The sequence below is a fragment of the Oryctolagus cuniculus genome, chromosome 2, assembly GCF_964237555.1.
Source record: "Oryctolagus cuniculus chromosome 2, mOryCun1.1, whole genome shotgun sequence".
In the NCBI taxonomy this organism is placed as follows: domain Eukaryota; kingdom Metazoa; phylum Chordata; class Mammalia; order Lagomorpha; family Leporidae; genus Oryctolagus; species Oryctolagus cuniculus.
Window position 1 is genome coordinate 197,664,141 of NC_091433.1, and position 18,318 is coordinate 197,682,458.

Sequence of the window (18,318 nt, forward strand, 5' to 3'; positions counted from 1 at the left end):
AATAGCCCTCCAGCCTCGCTCAAGAGGCCACACAGAATGTCTCTACCTATTTTAAGGAATTTCCCACAAGCTGAAATCGTGTTCACAAGTATAGAAAAAGCAACCCGAGCAGAATTGGTTTTAGAAACAGAAATCGGCACATGATGCTTAGAATTTGGAGGGAGCTGGCAATCTAGTTGGTTTCTTTCAGTACCGCTGAGATCTGGTTGTTGCAGTCCATTTTCCAATCTGTAGCCCCCAAGAGAGAAATCACACCTGTGTCTTATTATCTCTGAAATGATGCTTAAAAGACAAAAAGACAGGGACAGACACGGCCACGTGTGAGGGAACCAAAGCAGGGATGATATCACGCAGAGAGCAGAGCAGGCAAAGACCACCCACACCTTGATGGCATCTCCCATCACCGGGGTGCTTCAACAAGGTAAAGAGTAACTGCCCCCATGCCACCTGGAGCACCACCTGACACAGAGGAGCTGCAGAGGTACAGGGCACAGCATGGACACAATGCCATTCCACCAGGTAACACCTTCCCCAAGCATATGCAGGAAAGACAGGTGCCCCTGGTTCAAGAGCAGCAGAGCTGTGGCTTCCTGCTCAACCTCCACTAAACACGTCCTCCTGGGTGAGAACGGTCAGCCACTCCCATTGTCCATGCCTTCCCCACTTGCCACTCACAGCACCGTATATAATGGACAGACAAGATTGGCTGTTTCTCTTCCACCACCAGGACGTGAAAATCCTTGTGATGGCAAAGATGTAGGCTTGATTTTTTTATCTGTGAATGAGAATGAAGAATGAGCCTAGGACATGGTAGACGCTGAAAACACATTTGTTGAATGAGTGAATGGGGCCAGCACATCTAATCACCTCCTACCTTCCCAACACCTGAGGGAGTCGTTACAGCCTTGGGATGATGTACAAAGGCCTTAGCTCAGCAGAGTGACATTCGTGCTCCAAGTTCCACCTGCCTGCCAGCCCCCAACCTCCCTTCCCCACCTCCTGCTTGCACATCACCTTGCTTTCCTACCCATGGCCCCTCCACCTGGATGCCCTTCCTCACCTCCTTCCTACTTCTGTGAATCCTTCAAATGCCAGTCCTAGTGTCACCTCAACAGTCCGTTGGGTGCACTCCTATGACAGCTCCATGTATGTTGACCATCTGTGTTCCCCAGCAAAGCAAGTAGTCTGTGCTCAGCATGTACATGCTGCCAACTGAGCACGCAGCAGAGTGGCTCAGTGAATCTTTTCTGACTGAATAAACTGAGCAGGAGGACAGGAAAACACAGGGAAAGAAGAGGGAGCACCTGCATTGTTCAGACAGGGAGGACAAAGGTTTGCAGGGACAGCCTCTGCAGGCCAAGCGTGTCTTTGTATGTTAACTTCATGTTATGTCTGAACTACTGGGAGAGACCTCCTTGCATCCTACAGCTTTGCTCATAGCAGCATTACTTAATACTGAAGACCCATCACCTGTTTGATGCTTTTTGCCTTCTAACAAAATGTAATTGTGTATATAATCACAGGACAGGTACCAAATTCAGGAAACATTCTTTGATATAAGGTTTCCATCTAATACAACATCCACATTCCAATTTTGTCATTCTCCACAAATTGTGCTTTATAGCAATTTTCACTCAAGTTGGGACACAGCCCAGGACCCACTTGGACACCAAGGTCTCTTAGTCTCCTTTAGCCTAGAACAGCTCCTCCCACTTCCCTTGTCTTTTGGGACAAGTGTATTTTAAAATAACACAGTCCTGTTGTGTTCTGCAGAAGTCCAGAAGTCTACCTTGTCTGCTGTTTCCACCTGAGATGAAGGTTGGGTATCCCTGGCCAGATCTTACCTGGCCACGTGCCTCTCAGGTGCCACACCTAAGTGTCAGAGGTCGGCTGCCCCTCATTGGGGATATAGCCCTTGCAGTGAGGTGCACAGCTCCTCCCAGGCAGCACTCCTGCCCCTCCTAAAAACACCTCCTGGAGGACATGCAAATATGCTGCTGCCAACTCCCCTGCCCTAAACTCGGGCCAGACACGAGGCTCATCCTTGGCAACCTCTGCAGCAAGGCTTGTGAGCCACCCTCAGGAAGCGGAGGATCGTAACTTCCTAACCAGCACAACATCACAACAGTACTTGGAAAACTCACAGGAAGAAAGCCACAGATTTCTAATTCCATTTGAAAGAGAAAATGTCATTTAACCCATTTGCAAGCTGAGTCATACACAGTCCTGATGCTACACTTATTTTTCTTGAGTTTTGCTCAGTTGAAAGCCTACTGCCTTTTAAACGTGGAGTCTCAAGGCTACTCACATGCTTGATCAGAAAAAGGCAGTGGGTGTGTCTTCCCAGCTGCAGATAACAAACACGAAGACTGAATGACAAGGGACCAAGTCTATGCCTCCTCTGAAAACACAGTTCTAATTGAGTCCGCTGCAGTGCCCACCACACCAATGCATCAGACACCCGCTAAGTGCCCTAACGCGAAGGCCCAATTTTACACCAGATTCTACTGAACATTGGCATCCTTCCCAGTCACCAAGCAGCAGTGCTAAGGGAATTCTTTCATCTGCTGACATCCAGCCTGGGGCATATGCAACAGAAGAACATGGCTCAGAGTCAAGCACACAAGGAAAAGCTAAGCTCAAGGGTGTGCGAGGTCGTGTCTGGAGACCAAGAGCAGGGAGTCGGTTCTGAAGGGCACTGCACGGTGGGGTGGAAAGAGCCCTCCTAAAGTGATGCTAACGCCCATGCAATATGTGGAGTCACCAGGCAGGGGTGTGTATTCCCCAAGAGGGAGGAAAGTGGGCATGTATAGGGGGCTGTGGGGAGACCCATCTCTGCAGATGCTCTTGCCCTGGACGGGGACAGGACAGCATAGGCATGACCCAGGTTCTGCTCTCGGTGATGAGGATGAGCAGCCTTGAGCTATGCAGCTCTCTGATTAAATTTCCCTTTAGAGCCTTGCCTGCTGTAGGCACTCCATGGCTCCCATTACCAGCTCTTTATGGGCCAGTCACCCCCTGGTGTGGTGTTGGTCCCCTCTAGATGGTAATGGGACTGGCAGCAGTGACTGTTGATGTAAGGATTGCATCACGTCACACGTGGAAGGGTCTTCGGGCTGAACAGGGTCCCCAGCAGAAGCTTAGTAAAATGCTGGACTACACGTCCATGAATGGAACGAACCAGACTGGACTCCAGACCTCCTGATGTTGGACTAAACATCCAAGATTGAGCAGAGAGGACCAACTGCACCCCAAACTTCCTGAGAAGCTGGGAATCAGGGCACAGGGAAGCTATTGACAGACTCTTCCAGGTGAGTTAAGTGGACAGTGTGTCAACCTGACCAAATGCCCTAGCATGTGTGTAGGCATCAAGGTCTTCCTCTCTCCAGGATAAAGCCCAACACCTTCCACTTTTCCCTCAGCCTCCAGGCTCCTTGTCCCCTCAGACACAGCCTCAGCACACACCCCAACTCATCAGCTTCTCCCCATTCCCATCTTCTCCACATCATTCCCGCCTCTCAGCCACCAACAAGCCCTCCTACACATCCTCCTAGACCTACACAGTGAGCACAAATTCCCCCTGATCCACCACTTTATAAACAGCCCCCCACCATGTGCCCCAGGTCTCCTGTTGTGGCTTCCCCCCTCTGGCTGCAAGCTCTCTAGGGAGAGGGCAAGGCCACTAGCATCTCTATATGCTCAAGCTTGGGACAAAGTACATGGGCTCCCAGATGTCTTAATTCTCAGAGCATCATGGGTTTCCTGCAGCTATCAATGTGCCAGGGATGGAGGCAGAAAACAGAGAATCCATTACCTTCAGTAAAATAGCTGACACTTTCTGGTATCTCTCTATCTCTTAAGTTTCAAGCCCCTCTGAATTAACTTGAGATCTGTTCACAAAGGGGACAATTTCTCCTTTGTAATTCCATCCACCTCTCTTCCTATTAAAAACATTTAGAGAGGGGCCAGTATTGTGGTGCAGAGAGCTAAGCCACCATCTGCGATGCCACCACCCCATATGAGTGCTGATTGGTGTCCTGGCTGCTCCACTTATGACCCAGCTCACTGCTAATGCATCTGGGAAGTGAGCAGAAGATGGCTCGAGTGTTAACTACTCCCGACACCCACAGGGAAGGCCCACATGGAGTTCCAGGCTCCTGGCTTCAGCTTGGCCCAGTCCCAGTTACTGACACCATTTGGGAGATGAACCAGCAGATGAAAGATTTTACTCTCTGTGTGCTTCTCCTTCTCTCTCTGTAACTCTGCCTTTCAAAGAAATAAATCTTGGAAAAATTTAAAGTTTACAAAGTGTAACTCGGGCTTGTTGGTTTATTTTTCTGCGGTGCCTTAAGAACTAGCTCCCACAAATGTGTCCTGGACCCACCCAAAGCGGTCACCATCTTGCAACCACCACAGGCCCTGCTCTGAACATTTATTCCAGTGGAAGTTCTGCTTATGTCCAGATCTGGCTGGTGCTGGAGGAGGACATGCAACACTGCCGTGGTTGTTGTGAGAGGCTGCTATGACCTTGACATTATCAGCCTGCAAATGTCCATTCCAAACTTATTTCATACTGAGCTTCACGGTGTAGACCTGGTTATTAAGGTGTAGGCCTCGGCTCACATTGTACATCTGCCTGTCACTGTTTTCTCACATGCCTTTAATTTGATTCATTCCCTTATCATTATTGCCCACCACCACTTCTGCTTTATGCTCCAAGGAAAAGGATTCAATATCAATGAGATATAAATACAAGGATTATTAACTATAAGGCGTATACCATAAAATATTCATTTAATCTATGAATGCAATCTTAAACATTTAAATTAACTTTACATCTTTGGAAAGTAATAGATATTAAGTCATAGCAAACGCAATTGCCATAAAACTGACATCTACATAACACAGTAAGAGTAGCTTCATTTGCTTACTTTCACCAGCTAAACAGCTCAAGTGAGCGGAGGCACCCAAGACTCTGGCAGACTCACAATGATATATGTTCCAACGCGTGAATATCTGAATCCAGCAATAATGGAACTCAACCAACTGAATAATGCAGGTTTCTTTCGAAAAACATTTCAGGTGCCTAATGAGTGAAAATGCACTAATCGTTTTGGGGGCATTTTCTCCAGAAATGGGCATTTTAACAGTGCAGTTGAGGGGAAGATCCAAGATGGCAGAATAGAGGGGTATCTCACTGCTCCAGTCAAGGAGAGGATGTTTTTAAAAAAGCAGAGAGAGAGCAGACTCAGGGAAGAGATAGGAAGAAAATGGCAGAGGAAACGCCACACAAATCAGAGGGACACTGTGGATCTACATGGAGGGTGTGGATGCACACAACTCGGGACCCCAGCAGCCAAGAACCTCAGCACCAGCTCTGTAGAGTGAGGGTAGATCAGACTGTAGCAGCCCAAGCCACTGGCAATAAAGCTGTGGGAAGAGTTTGGCATGAATCCAGCTTGGAGCCCTATGGGGTACAGTGTACCTGCCAAACTAGACAAGAAAAAAATAGGGGCATATTTCTTTCTCCCTGACCACCTTGCACCAGCATCCTATAACAAGCAGAGAGGGTGGTCACCCATTTGGACAGCTGATGACCATGTTCCCAGCAACCTGTCAAGCAGAGACACCTGAGTCTGGCTTGGAGAATTAACTAGGGTTGGGTGTTCATGACTATGGGAGGTTTGTGTGTCAGGACTGTGAAAACACTGTGGCTGTGAGAGAGGGCGCAGGACTAGGGCAGTGACTAGGACTTTGGGCAGTCACTGGGGGTGGCTCCACATACTCAGGATCCCTGGTTACCTGGTGAGGGTCATTGCTTCAGGATCCATGCTTACACCAAGAATTGCACAGATCCTTTGTGTGGTTCCTGTGACAGTGTGGACGAATACTATCACCCAGGCACTGGTCTCTTGTATGGAGAGGAGGTGAGCATGAGACTCTGACAACAGAGCAGAACAAACCTCCCTTCTGATTTAAAAAAAAAAAAGGAGCGATTTACCACGCCCAACCTGGGTGTCACCTTGGACACTCCCTTTACCCTGGAGCACTGAACAGAGCTCCCTGACCACACCCACCACACACCTCTTGGTATTCACTGAAAAAGCAGACACTCTACTAAGCCACAGAGGCATAGTCCAAAGATAAAAGCCATCACAGGAAAAAAAAAAACAACAACAATGAAAAAGACACCAACAAGTATCTCCACAAATGCCAAATAATAAATGCAGCAATTCAAGAAATAAGAATAAGGAAGACAACATGACACCCCCAAAAGAACACAACACTTCAATACTAGAATGTGAAAATGAAGAGATTGAAGAAATGCCAGAAATGGATTTCAAAAAAATTTATCATAGGACTATTTAGAAGTAATCAGAAGCAAATTCATGAACTAATGAAATCCATACATGACATGAAAGAAAATCTCTCCCATGAAATTGAGCTCTTAAAGAGAAATCAAAATGAAATCATGGAAAAGAAGAATTAATTAGAAAACTAAAAAAGTGTTGGAGATCTATGGGTTACTGTCAAATGAACCAATATACAGGTTCTAGGGGTTCCTGAAGTTGTGGAAAGAGAGAATGGATTAGACGGCCTTTTCAGTGAAATAATTAAAGAAAACTTCCCTAATTTGGAGAAAGAAAGGGATGTCCAAGCACAGGAAGCACACAGAACTCCTAACAGACATGACCAGAAAAAAATCTTTACCATGACACATTGTAGTCAAACTCTCCACAGTAAAACATAAATAAAAGATTCTAAAATGTGCACCAGAGAAATGCCAGATTACTTTCAGAGGGTCTCCAGTTAGACTCACAGCAGACTTCTCATCAGAAACCCCAAAGGCTAGGAGAGAATGGTGAGATATATTCCAAGTCTCAAGAGAAAAATTGTCAACCCAGAATACTGTACCCTGCAAAACTCTCATTTATTTATTTTTTTAAGATTTATTTTATTTATTTGAAAGCCAGAGTTACAGAAAGAGGTAGAGACAGAGAGAGAGGTCTTCCATCCGCTGGTTCATGCCCCAGCTGGCCGCAATGGCTAGAGCTATGCCGATCTGAAGGCAGGAGCCAGGAGCTTCTTCTGGGTTTCCCACACAGATGCAGGGGCCCAAGCACTTGGGCATCCTCTACTGCTTTCCCAGGCCACAGCAGAGAGCTGGATCAGAAGAGGAGCAGCCAGGAAAAGCCCATGAGAGTATTTCAGGCATGGAAAGCCAAGACACTCTGGCAAAAAGATCTCTGTGAGTGAGATCCCAGTGGAAAGAACAGGTCTTCAAAGAGGGAGGTGCCTTTCTCTGAAGGGAGGAGAGAACCTCCACTTTGACTATGACCGTGTCTAAACAAGATAAGAGTTGGAGAACTCAAGGGGCTTCCATAGCCTTGGAAACTCATGACTGGTGCATAGGGAGATTACTGATGCCATAAACAGGAGTGTCAATTTGTAAAGTCAACAACAGGAGTCACTGTGCACTTACTCCTCATGTAGGATCTCTGTCCTTAATGTGCTGTACACTGAGGCTTAATGCTATAACGAGTACTCAAACAGTATATTTCACTTTGTGTTTCTATGGGGGTGCAAACGATTGAAATCTTTACTTAATGTACACTAAACTGATCTTCTGTAAAAAAAAAAAAAAAGAAATTATCAATTCCCAACTTGACTCTCACTGGGATTAAACATGACAATAGGTCTGATCTGATTTCATCATCATTTAAAAAAAATCATCTATTATTTTTCACTTTATGTTTCTGTGTGGGAGCAAACTGTTGAAATCCTTACTTAAGGTATACTAAGCTGATCTTCTGTATATTAAGATAATTGAAAATGAATCTTGATGTGAATGGAAGGGGAGAGGGAGTGGGAAAGGGGAGGGTTGTGGGTGGGAGGGACGGTATGGGGGGGGAAGCCATTGTAACCCATGAGTCGTACTTTGGAAATTTATATTCATTAAATAAAAGATAAAAAAAAAAAGACCTATATTAACATGAAAAAAAAAAAAAAGAAGAGGAGCAGCCAGGACTAGAACCAGCGCCCATATGGGATGCTGGCACTTCAGATCAGGGCTTTAACCCACCGTGCCACAGTGCTGGACTCCAAAGTTCTCATTTATGAATGAAGGTGAAATAAAGACCTTCCTTAACAAACAGAAATTGAAAGAATTTGTCACCACTCACTCAGTCTTACAAAAGATGCTTAAGGAAGTATTACACACAGAAACCCAGAAACATGGTCATCACTATGAAAGAAGGTAAAGACAGAAAATCTCCCAGTAAAAATACAAAGGAAATCCAAAGTAAACAATAGGAATATTAATGGGAAAATGGCAGGGCCAAGTCGCTACTAATCAATAGTTACCTTGAATGTAAATGGCCACAACTCTCCAGTTAAAATACACAGACTGACTTAATGGATTAAAAAACAAAACCCAATTATTTCTTGCTTACAAGAAACACATGTCACCAACAAAGATGCACACAGACTGAAAATGAAAGGATGGAAAAAGATATTTCATACTAACAGAAACCAAAAAACAGCTAGTGTAGCCATCCTAATATCAGACAAAATAGATTTTAACATAAAAACTGTTAAAAGAGATAAATAAGGGCACTATGTAATGACTAAGGAATCAATTCTACAGGGAGATGTGACTATTATAAATGTACATGTACCTAATTACAGGAAATCTGACTATTTAAAAGAAATGTATAGGGCCAGCATCATGGAGTACTGGTAGAACTTCCACCTGCAGTACTGACATCCTGTTTGGGCACCGGTTTGAGCCCTAGCAGCTCCACTTCTGATCCAACTACCTACTTATGGCCTGGGAAGGCAGTGGAGAATGGCTAAGTGCCTGTGCCCCTGCACCATTGTGGGAGACCTGGAAGAAGCTCTTGGCATCAGATCAGCCCAGTCCTGATGGTTGCAGCCATTTGGGAAATGAACCAGAGGATAGAAGATTTTCATTTTCTCTCTCTCTCTCTCTCTCTCTCTCCCTCTCTCTTTCTTCCTCCCTCCCTCCCTCCCTCCCTCCCCCCCTCTCTATCTCTTTCCCTCTGTAACTCTTTCAAATAAATAAATAAATAAAATATTAAAAAAGAAATGTTAGTGGATCTAAATTGAGACATAGATTCCAATACAATAGTATCAGGGGAGTCAATACTTCAATTTCAGGCCGGCGCCATGACTCACTAGGCTAATCCTCCACCTAGCGGCACCAGTACACCGGGTTCTAGTCCCGGTTGGGGCGCCGGATTCTGTCCCGGTTGCCCCCCTTCCAGGCCAGTTCTCTGCTATGGCCCAGGAGTGCAGTGGAGGATGGCCCAAGTACTTGAGCCCTGCACCCCATGGGAGACCAGGAGAAGCACCTGGCTCCTGCCTTCGGATCAGCGTGGTGCGCCAGCCACAGCGCGCTGGCCGTAGCAGTCATTGGAGGGTGAACCAACGGTAAAGGAAGACCTTTTCTCTCTCTCTCTCTCTCTCTCTCTCTCTCTCTGTCCACTCTGCCTGTCAAAAAAAAAAAATACTTCAATTCCACAATGGACAGATCAACCAGAAAGAAAATCAGCAAGGAAACAACAGAATTAATCGATATTATAGAACAAATGGACCTAACAGATGTCTATAGAACGTTCCAACATACAGTCACAGAATACACATTCTTCTCATCAGTGCATGGAACTTTTTTGAGGATTGACCACATGCTAGACCATAAAGCAAGTCTCAGCAAATTCCAAAAAAATCAAAATCATACCTTGCATGTTCTCTGACCACAATTTAATGAAGCTGGAAATAAACAACTCAAGAATCTCTAGAACATATACAAATGCATGGAATGAGCAACATGCTCCTGAATTAACAGTGGATCATTGAAGAAATCAAAAGAGAAATCAAAAAATTTCTGGAAACAAATGAAGACAACAATGCAAGATATCAAAACTTATGGGAGGGGCTAGAGCTGTGGTGTCGTGCATGAAGCCACCGCCTGCAATACAGGCATCCCATATGGGCACTGGTTTGAGTCCTAGCTGCTACATGTCTGATCCAGCTCCCTGCTGTGGCCTGGAAAAGCAGCAGAGGATGCAAGTCCTTGGGCTCCCATATCCATGTGGGAGATCTGAAAGAGGCTCCTGGCTCCTGGCTTCAGATAGACACAGTTCAAGCCATTGTGGCCTTCTTGGGGGCGGGGGGTGATCCAGCAGATGGATCTCCCTCTCCCTCTCCCTCTCCCTCTCCCTCTCCCTCTCCCTCTCCCTCTCCCCTTTCTCTCCCTTTCTCTCCTTTTCTCTCCCTTTCTCTCTCTTTCTCTCCCTCTCTGCCTCTTTGTAACTCTGGCTTTCAAATAAATGAAAAAATTGTTTTAAAAAATTATGGGATACAGAAAAAGCAGTGACAAGGGGACATTTATAGCAATCAGTGCCTACATCAAGAAATTGGAAAGGCATCAAATGAATGAGCTATCAATCCATCTCAAGGACCTAGGAAAATAACAGCAAACCAAACCCAAAACTAGGAGGAGAAAATAAATAATTAAGATTAAAGAAGAAATCAACAAAACTGAAACCAAAAAAAATAAATAAATAAATAAAAGATCAACAAAATGAAGAGCTGTTTTTTGGAAAAAATAAACAAAATTGACACATTATTGGCCCAACTAACCAAAAAAAGGAAGGAGAAGGCCCAAATTAATAAAATTAGAGATGAAAAAGGAAATGTAACAACAGACACCACAAAATAAAAAGGGTCATCAGAAATTACTCCAAAGAGCTATATTCCAAAAAACTGGGAAAACTAGAAGAAATGGATAGATTCCTGGACACATGAAACCTACTTAAATTGAGCCATGAAGACATAGAAAACCTAATCAGATCAATAACCAAGACAGAAATTGAATCAGTACTAAACACCCACCCAACAAAGAAAAGCCCAGGATTGGATGGCTTCACTGCTGAATTCTACCAAACATTTAAAGAAGAACTAACTCCAACTCTTCTCAAGCTATTCAAAACAATTGAAAGGGAGGGAAACCTCCCAAATTCTTCCTATGAAGCCAGCATCACTATAATTCCTAGACATGAAAAAGATACAACAGAGAAAGAGAATTACAGACCAATTTTGTGATCACAGATGCAAAAATCCTAAACAAAATTCTAGTCAATTGAATCCAAAAACACATCAGAAAGATCATTTACCAGGACCAAGTGGGATTTATCCCTGGTATGAAGGGATGGTTCAAAATTCACAAATCAATCAATATCATATCACATTAACAAACTGAAGAAGAAAAATTATATGATTATCTCAATAGATGCAGATAAAGCATTTGATACAATACTCTTTCATGATGATAACTATAAGAAAATTGAGTATAAAAGGAACATTTCTCAACACAATTGAGGCAGTTTATGACAAACCCATGGCCAGCATCTTAATGAAAGGAGAAAAGTTGGAAGCATTCTCACTGAGATCCAGAACCAGACAAGGATGCCCACTCTCACCATCACTATTCAATATAGTTCTGGAAATTTTAGCCAGAGACATTTGGCAAGAAAAAGAAATCAAAGGAATACAAATAGGGAAGGAGGAAATCAAACTATCCCTATTAGCAGATGACATGATTCTATATACAGGGGATCCAAAAGACTCCAATAAGAGACTATTGGAACTCATAGAACAGTTTGGTATAGTGGCAGGATAGAAAATCAACACACAAAAATCAACAGCCTTTGTATATATAGACAATGTTGTGGCTGAGAAAGAACTAAGATCAATCTCATTCACAATAGCTACAAAAAAAATCAAATACTTGGAAATAAATTTAACCAAGGATGTCAAAGATCTCTATGATGAGAATTACAAAGAAAGAAATAGAAGATACCAAAAATATGGAAAAATCTCCCATTTTCATGGATTGGAAGAATCAATATCATCAAAATGTCAATACTACCAAAAGCAACTTATGAATTCAATGTGATACCAAACAAAATACCAAGGACATTACATTCTTCTCAGATATAGAAAACAACGATGTTGAAATTCATATGGAAACACAGTAGACCCCAAATAGTTAAAGCAATCTTATACAACAAAAACCAAGCTGAAGGCATCACAATACCAGATTTCAAGACACACTACAGGGCAGTTATAATCAAAATGGCCTGGTACTGGTACAAAAGTAGATGGATAGACCAATGGAACAGAATAGAAATGCCAGAAATCAATCCAAGCACCTACAACCAACTTATATTTGACAAAGGAGCTAAAATCCATCCCTGGAGCAAGGACAGTCTCTTCAACAAATGTGTAAGGTGTCCAGCACATAACAAATCTTCCCAGCCAGATGAATCAATTAATTTACAAGCTTTTATTGGAATTCCACTCCTGGGCGAGGTTCACCAGTCCCAATAGAGTGGGGGCCAGGGAAGTCACGCATCAGAGCTTGGGCGGGCTCATTTTATAGATACAGGGTGTGGGTGTTAAAGGTTGAGGTGGGTCTTATCCTCATTGGTTGACCTTTAGGCACCCAGAGGGACCTTGACAAGGACTTTTCATTCCCGGAAGTGCAGGTAGGGAGTCTCCATTCCCAGAAGTGGGGCCTTCTCTCCTTGCGGATCCCAAAGCTACCAAAATGGTGCTGGGAAAACTGGATTTCCACATGCAGAAGTATGAAGCAAGACCCCTACCTTACACCTTATACAAAAATCTGCCTAAAATGGATTAAAGACCTAAATCTATGTCCCGATACCATCAATTTATTCAAGAATATTGGGGAAATCCTATAAGACAATCGCATAGGCAAAGACTTCTTGGAAAAGACCCCAGAGGCACAGGAGATCGAAGCCAAAATTAACAAACAGACTACATCAAATCGAGAAGTTTCTGTACTGCAAAAGAAATACTCAGCAAAGTGAAGAGGCAAATGACAGAATGGGAAGAAATTATTTGCAAACTATGCAACTGATAAGGGATTACTAACCAGAACATATAAAGAGATCAAGAAACTCAAAAACAACAAAACAAACAACCCAGTTAAGAAATGGGCAAAGGATTTAAACAGGCATTTTTCAAAAGAACAAATCCAAATGGCCAACAGACACATAAAAGAATGCTCATGCTCACTAGCCATCAGGAAAATACAAATCAAAATCACAATGAGGTTTCACCTCAACCCCATCAGAATGACTTTCTCACACAGAAATCAACAAACAACAAATGCTGACAAGGATGTGGGAAAAAAGGAACCTAATCTACTCTTGGTGAAAGTGTAAACTGGTACAGCCACTATGGAAGACAATATGGAGATACCTTAGAAATCTGAATATAGACCTACCATATGACCCAGCCATCCCATTCCTGAGAATTTACCCAAGGGAAATTAAATCAGCATATGAAATAGTTATCTGCACCTTCATGGTTATTGCAGCACAATTCACAATAGCTAAGATATGGAATTAACCCAAATGCCCATCAACTGAAGACTGGATAAAGAAATTATGGGGTATGTACACCATGGATTACTACACAGCAGTTAAAAAAATCTGGTCATTTACAACAAAATGGATGAAACTGGAAAACATCATACCTAGTCAAATAAGCCAGTCCCAAAAGGACAAATACCATAGGTTCTCCCTGACCTGTGATAACGAATAGAGCACCTAAGAGGAAATCTATAGAAGTGAAATTGACACTTTCAGAAGCAATGACTTTGAACAGCCCTTGTCTCGACTATTGAGGAAGGTTTTTTTTTTATACTATTTATTGATCTCTTTACTTAACATGGAGTTAATCATATGTATATAAAATTAATTGAAAATAGATCTTAGTAAGAAAATAAGAATGGGAATAAAAGAGAGAGGAGGAAGAGGTGTGGGAGAGTAGGTGGGAGGGTGGTTACAGTAGGAAGAATCATCATGTTCCTAAAGTTGTAAATATGAAATTTATGAAATTTGTATTCATTAAATAAAATGCTTCTGGGGGGTAAAAGAAAAATTATGCATAAATTTCAATTTTTTTCAACAAAATAAACTTACTTTTTAATTTCATTTTCAAAAAAAAAGTGCAAATTGAGGGTACTTCTGCTAAGCTAAGATAAAATCTTCATTCTATTCAATGAAAAGCCAGAAGCAGGAGACAAACTGTTTTGCTTCTACATTGTAAACACACTGGACAGGGTCTCTGTAACAGTTTAAATAATGCCCTTGGCAGTGAGTCTGATGACAGAGACCCAAAAAAAGGAAACCAGAGGTGAGTGGGAAGTGATTCACCCTGGAACTGAGACTTGGAGAGGGGAGCTTCAGGAAGTCATGAGGCTGCTAAGTATAGGCAGGATTCTCTCCAGAAACACACAGATGTGAATGCTTGTTTTTACACACTATAGCTTTGCCTCAGTGGTAACTGTTAGTTTACTAAGAGAAAGAAATAATATGTAAACAGGATTTTACCCACTTGGCTGGCACTGTGGCATGGTGGGTTAAATTGCCACTTGGACACCACATCCTGTATCAGAGTGCTTGGTTCAAGTCCCAGCTACTTCACACTTCTGATCCAGCTTTCTGTTAATGTACATGGGAGGCAGTGGAGGATAACCCAAGGATTTGGGTTCCTGTCACTCACATAGGAGACCTGAATGGAGTTCTGGTTCCTACCTTTGGCATGAACTTTTCCCAGCTGTTGTGGGCACTTAGGGAATAAACAGATGGAAGACATCTCTCTCTCTCTTTCTCCCTCTCTCTCTCTCTCTCTTTTTCTCCCTCTCTCTCTCTCACTCTTTCTCTCCTCCCTCTCCCTCTCATTCTATCACTCTGCCTTTCAAATAAATATATAAATCTTTAAAAATGATTTTACCCACTTCACATAGGTAAGTTCCATCCCAAGGAGATTCCTCTTTGTATTCATTAAAGAACTCACAAAGATGACCTCAGGCAAATCAGAAACAGGTTTGTCCTCTACTGTAGATTATGAGAATTATATTTGATGTCAAAAGCATTTCTGTGCATGAATGTCATCTCTCACATGTCCGCTTCACATTCATTTGATGAATGTGCTACTCTAGAGCAACACAACTTCTTATACACATGCACACATCATTTCACATACATGCACCCGCCAATGTCTCATACACATGCACATACATCGAAGTCCTCTTTCTCCTTCTGTAGCCCTGAACTCGGCCCCTGACTCCACCTTTCACCCACTGTCTGGTGGCATCCTGGAGTCACCCTTGACCTCTTCCACACCCATTTATGCCCATGATCTTCCTTCCCATCTCCCTGAATTGAGACACAATGAACCACATGACACTCCATGCACCACTGAGAAATATCTCTGCCACATAAAACATGTCACAGCACTTTCTTGTTAGCTAAAAGTCCTACTTTCTACTGTCTGAAAAGCCCTTTTTTACCCGTACAAAGATTTTAACCGCATATCACACTTAAACATAAAAGAAAAGGAGAATACAATGGAGATAAGTTGCCTGAATTTCTCCCAGATTTCACATTCACAGTCCAACCACGACCCATTTTCTGACTTGGAATCAAGGAGACCTGTGCCCTTCCATGCAGTGTGGGAAGGACACTCCACTGTAATCTCTGGACTGTGGAATCACCTTCCAGGCTGCTCTTGTTGGTGTGAGTGTGTTGTTGCTGAAGTGTGGCAGGAACAGAAAACACAAGTGTGGTGATGCTTGCTGGCCTCACATCCCTGCCTCTCGGGATGCACAAAGAATGAAAGCCAAAAGCACTCTGCATGCTCCTATGTTGAGGGAAAATCTACTTCTCCACTTCTTGGAACTTCCCACTGAAGGACCCAACAGCCAGCAGCAGCTGTGGAAGTGCTAGTACCCCAGGTCACCTTAGACAGCTGAACACAGCCTTGTGAGTAATGGGTGAAACCCGGCCAACCCACCAATTTGAACGCATGGCCAGTCGTTGTTTTAAACCCCTAGGCCTGGGGATGTCTCGTTACACAGCAGAGAATATTTAAGGCAATGCCTAGACAATGCATGCCTGCTGCCCTGTGATAGTGTCACAGAGGAGCTGGTTGTCACTCAGCAGAAATACATGGAATTGAAGAAAATACTCCACTGCCATCAACTTCATGTCTTGATGCTCTTCTTGTATGCCTTCTCTGTGAATAACTTTCCACCTCAACTCTGAATCACAGCAAAATCACTTTGAGGAATTTTACACATCAAATCCAACATGTATGATGAATATACAGAACCAATGGTGCTCAGTGCTCAGTGGAGGAGACGGTGAAAACAGGCAGTCATGGCCATGCTGACCCCAACAGCAAACGATAACTGCACACAACAGACAACAGTGGCCCCAAGATGCCATCAACGCAAGGTGCAACATTTCAGAGATGTCAAGATGCGGAAATGCTCATCACAAAATTGACAATACTCAGCACCTCCCAAGCCCACTGCTCTGGCCCACCCCTCACTTTCCTGGGAACACTACAGCTGCTCAGGACTGCTCTGGCCCTGTCTGTCTGACTCCATTTTCAGCCCCTATGATGGACTGCATCAGGAGTAACAATTATCTTGTAGGCATTGTCCATCTTCCTCTCTTGCTGACATCTGGACTCCTACAAACATAAACATCTTCCTGGCATGTCCAGCAGCCTCATGACCTCATTGCTGCCTGCCTCATCAACCTCTCCTACCACACCTGCCCACCTCTAGATGCTTTCCCACCACAGATGTAGTGTGCTTTTTCCTGCCTCTGTTGGGCAGTGTCACTGGCAGGACGGGAAGCTAAGCAGCTTAACAGAAGGAAAATGGATGATCTGCTGGAACTGAACAGGAGAGGAGGGGCTGATGCTGGGATCGGGGTGACTTCTAGGCCAAGGCACAAGCGGAGAATGGAACTTGATTGATTGAGATGGAAGGGCTGGGTGAGGACCTATTGACACACCTGCCTTCTCCCATAGCAGACATTTGTATTCGATTCATCTTTCTGTCTCCAGCACTAGCAGAGCAGCTACCTTACTGCAGACAGGAATCAATGAGTGCCCCCGTCCAAGTCTGATAGTCCACAGGTCAAAAGCTCTGACATATTCATGAAAGAGTCAAGAAAGATTCTCTGCTTTGTACTCTAGGTGTATGATTTTCAGCTTTCAATGTTGAAAAATAATCCGGCACTGATCTTACAACTGATGCTGTGACTACCTGAGGTCCTTCAAACGCACAACCATGGGCCTGGCAGGACCCCCACATCCCATGGTATGGAGATGCTAAGGCCCACCATGCCCCACAGTGGGACGATGCTCATATTAAGAGGTGTTTGCCGGCTGACACCATGGCTCACTAGGCTAATCCTCTGCCTGCGGCACCGGCACCCTGGGTTCTAGTCCCGGTTGGGGTGCTGGATTCTGTCCCGGTTGCTCCTCTCCCAGTCCAGCTCTCTGCTGTGGCCCAGGAGTGCAGTGGAGGATGGCCCAAGTGCTTGGGCCCTGCACCCCATGGGAGACCAGGAGAAGCACCAGGCTCCTGGCTTTGGATCAGCGCGGTGCGCCGGCTGCAGCGCACTGGCCGTGGCGGCCATTGTGGGGTGAACCAACGGAAAAGCAAGACCTTTCTCTCTGTCTCTCTCTTTCACTGTCTAACTCTGCCTGTCGGGAAAAAAAAAAAAAGAGAGAGAGAGAGGTGTTTGCCTTTTTGATTTCTCATCCCCTTTTCCAAAAAGAAGTTGATGTGATTCACATAGAAAATAGATCAGAAAAGTTTAAAGCTAGAAATATAAAATCTAAAAAAAGACAGTAAACAAGTATATTCCTTAAAACAGTGCTGTGGTAACCCAGCCTAAATTCTAGCTCCCAAGGAATCCTGAATGTGGGATTGTCTTCATTCTCAGAAACATACTCACTCCTCAACTGAGGCAAAAACATTTGAAACCAAGCTCTCATATCACGGCATAACGTGGGCCTCTACACAGGGGACAACAAATTACATGAAGAACCTTCAACAAGTATTTTTACAATGAGTACAAAGATTTCATGTCAATCTTTGTCAAACCAGTGCCTTCTGTTTTCTTCCACAATTTCCCACATTCCACCACAAAATATGTTTGCTGTCCTGCTATCATGTGCTTGCTGTATTTATGTCATGAAAATTTTCCAGTGACACATTAATTTTTAGAAGAATAAAGTATTTTTGCACTGAAGTTTATGCTATCTTTTGTGATCATGTGCTTAAAGATTCCTAAATGTCAAACAATATCAAAATCCATTAACTTTACAGCAATTATATCCAGAAAAGTACAACAAATGATAACATTTAAACAAACATGCTTAAACCAAATAGAATAA

At 43.6% G+C, this 18,318-nt stretch overlaps 1 protein-coding gene across 5 annotated transcripts in view; it reads right to left on the bottom strand.

The window, feature by feature from the left end:
• DCDC2C (doublecortin domain containing 2C) overlaps positions 1–18,318 on the bottom strand; it is a 132,995-nt gene that overhangs the window by 66,253 nt on the left and 48,424 nt on the right. The window lies entirely within an intron of this gene.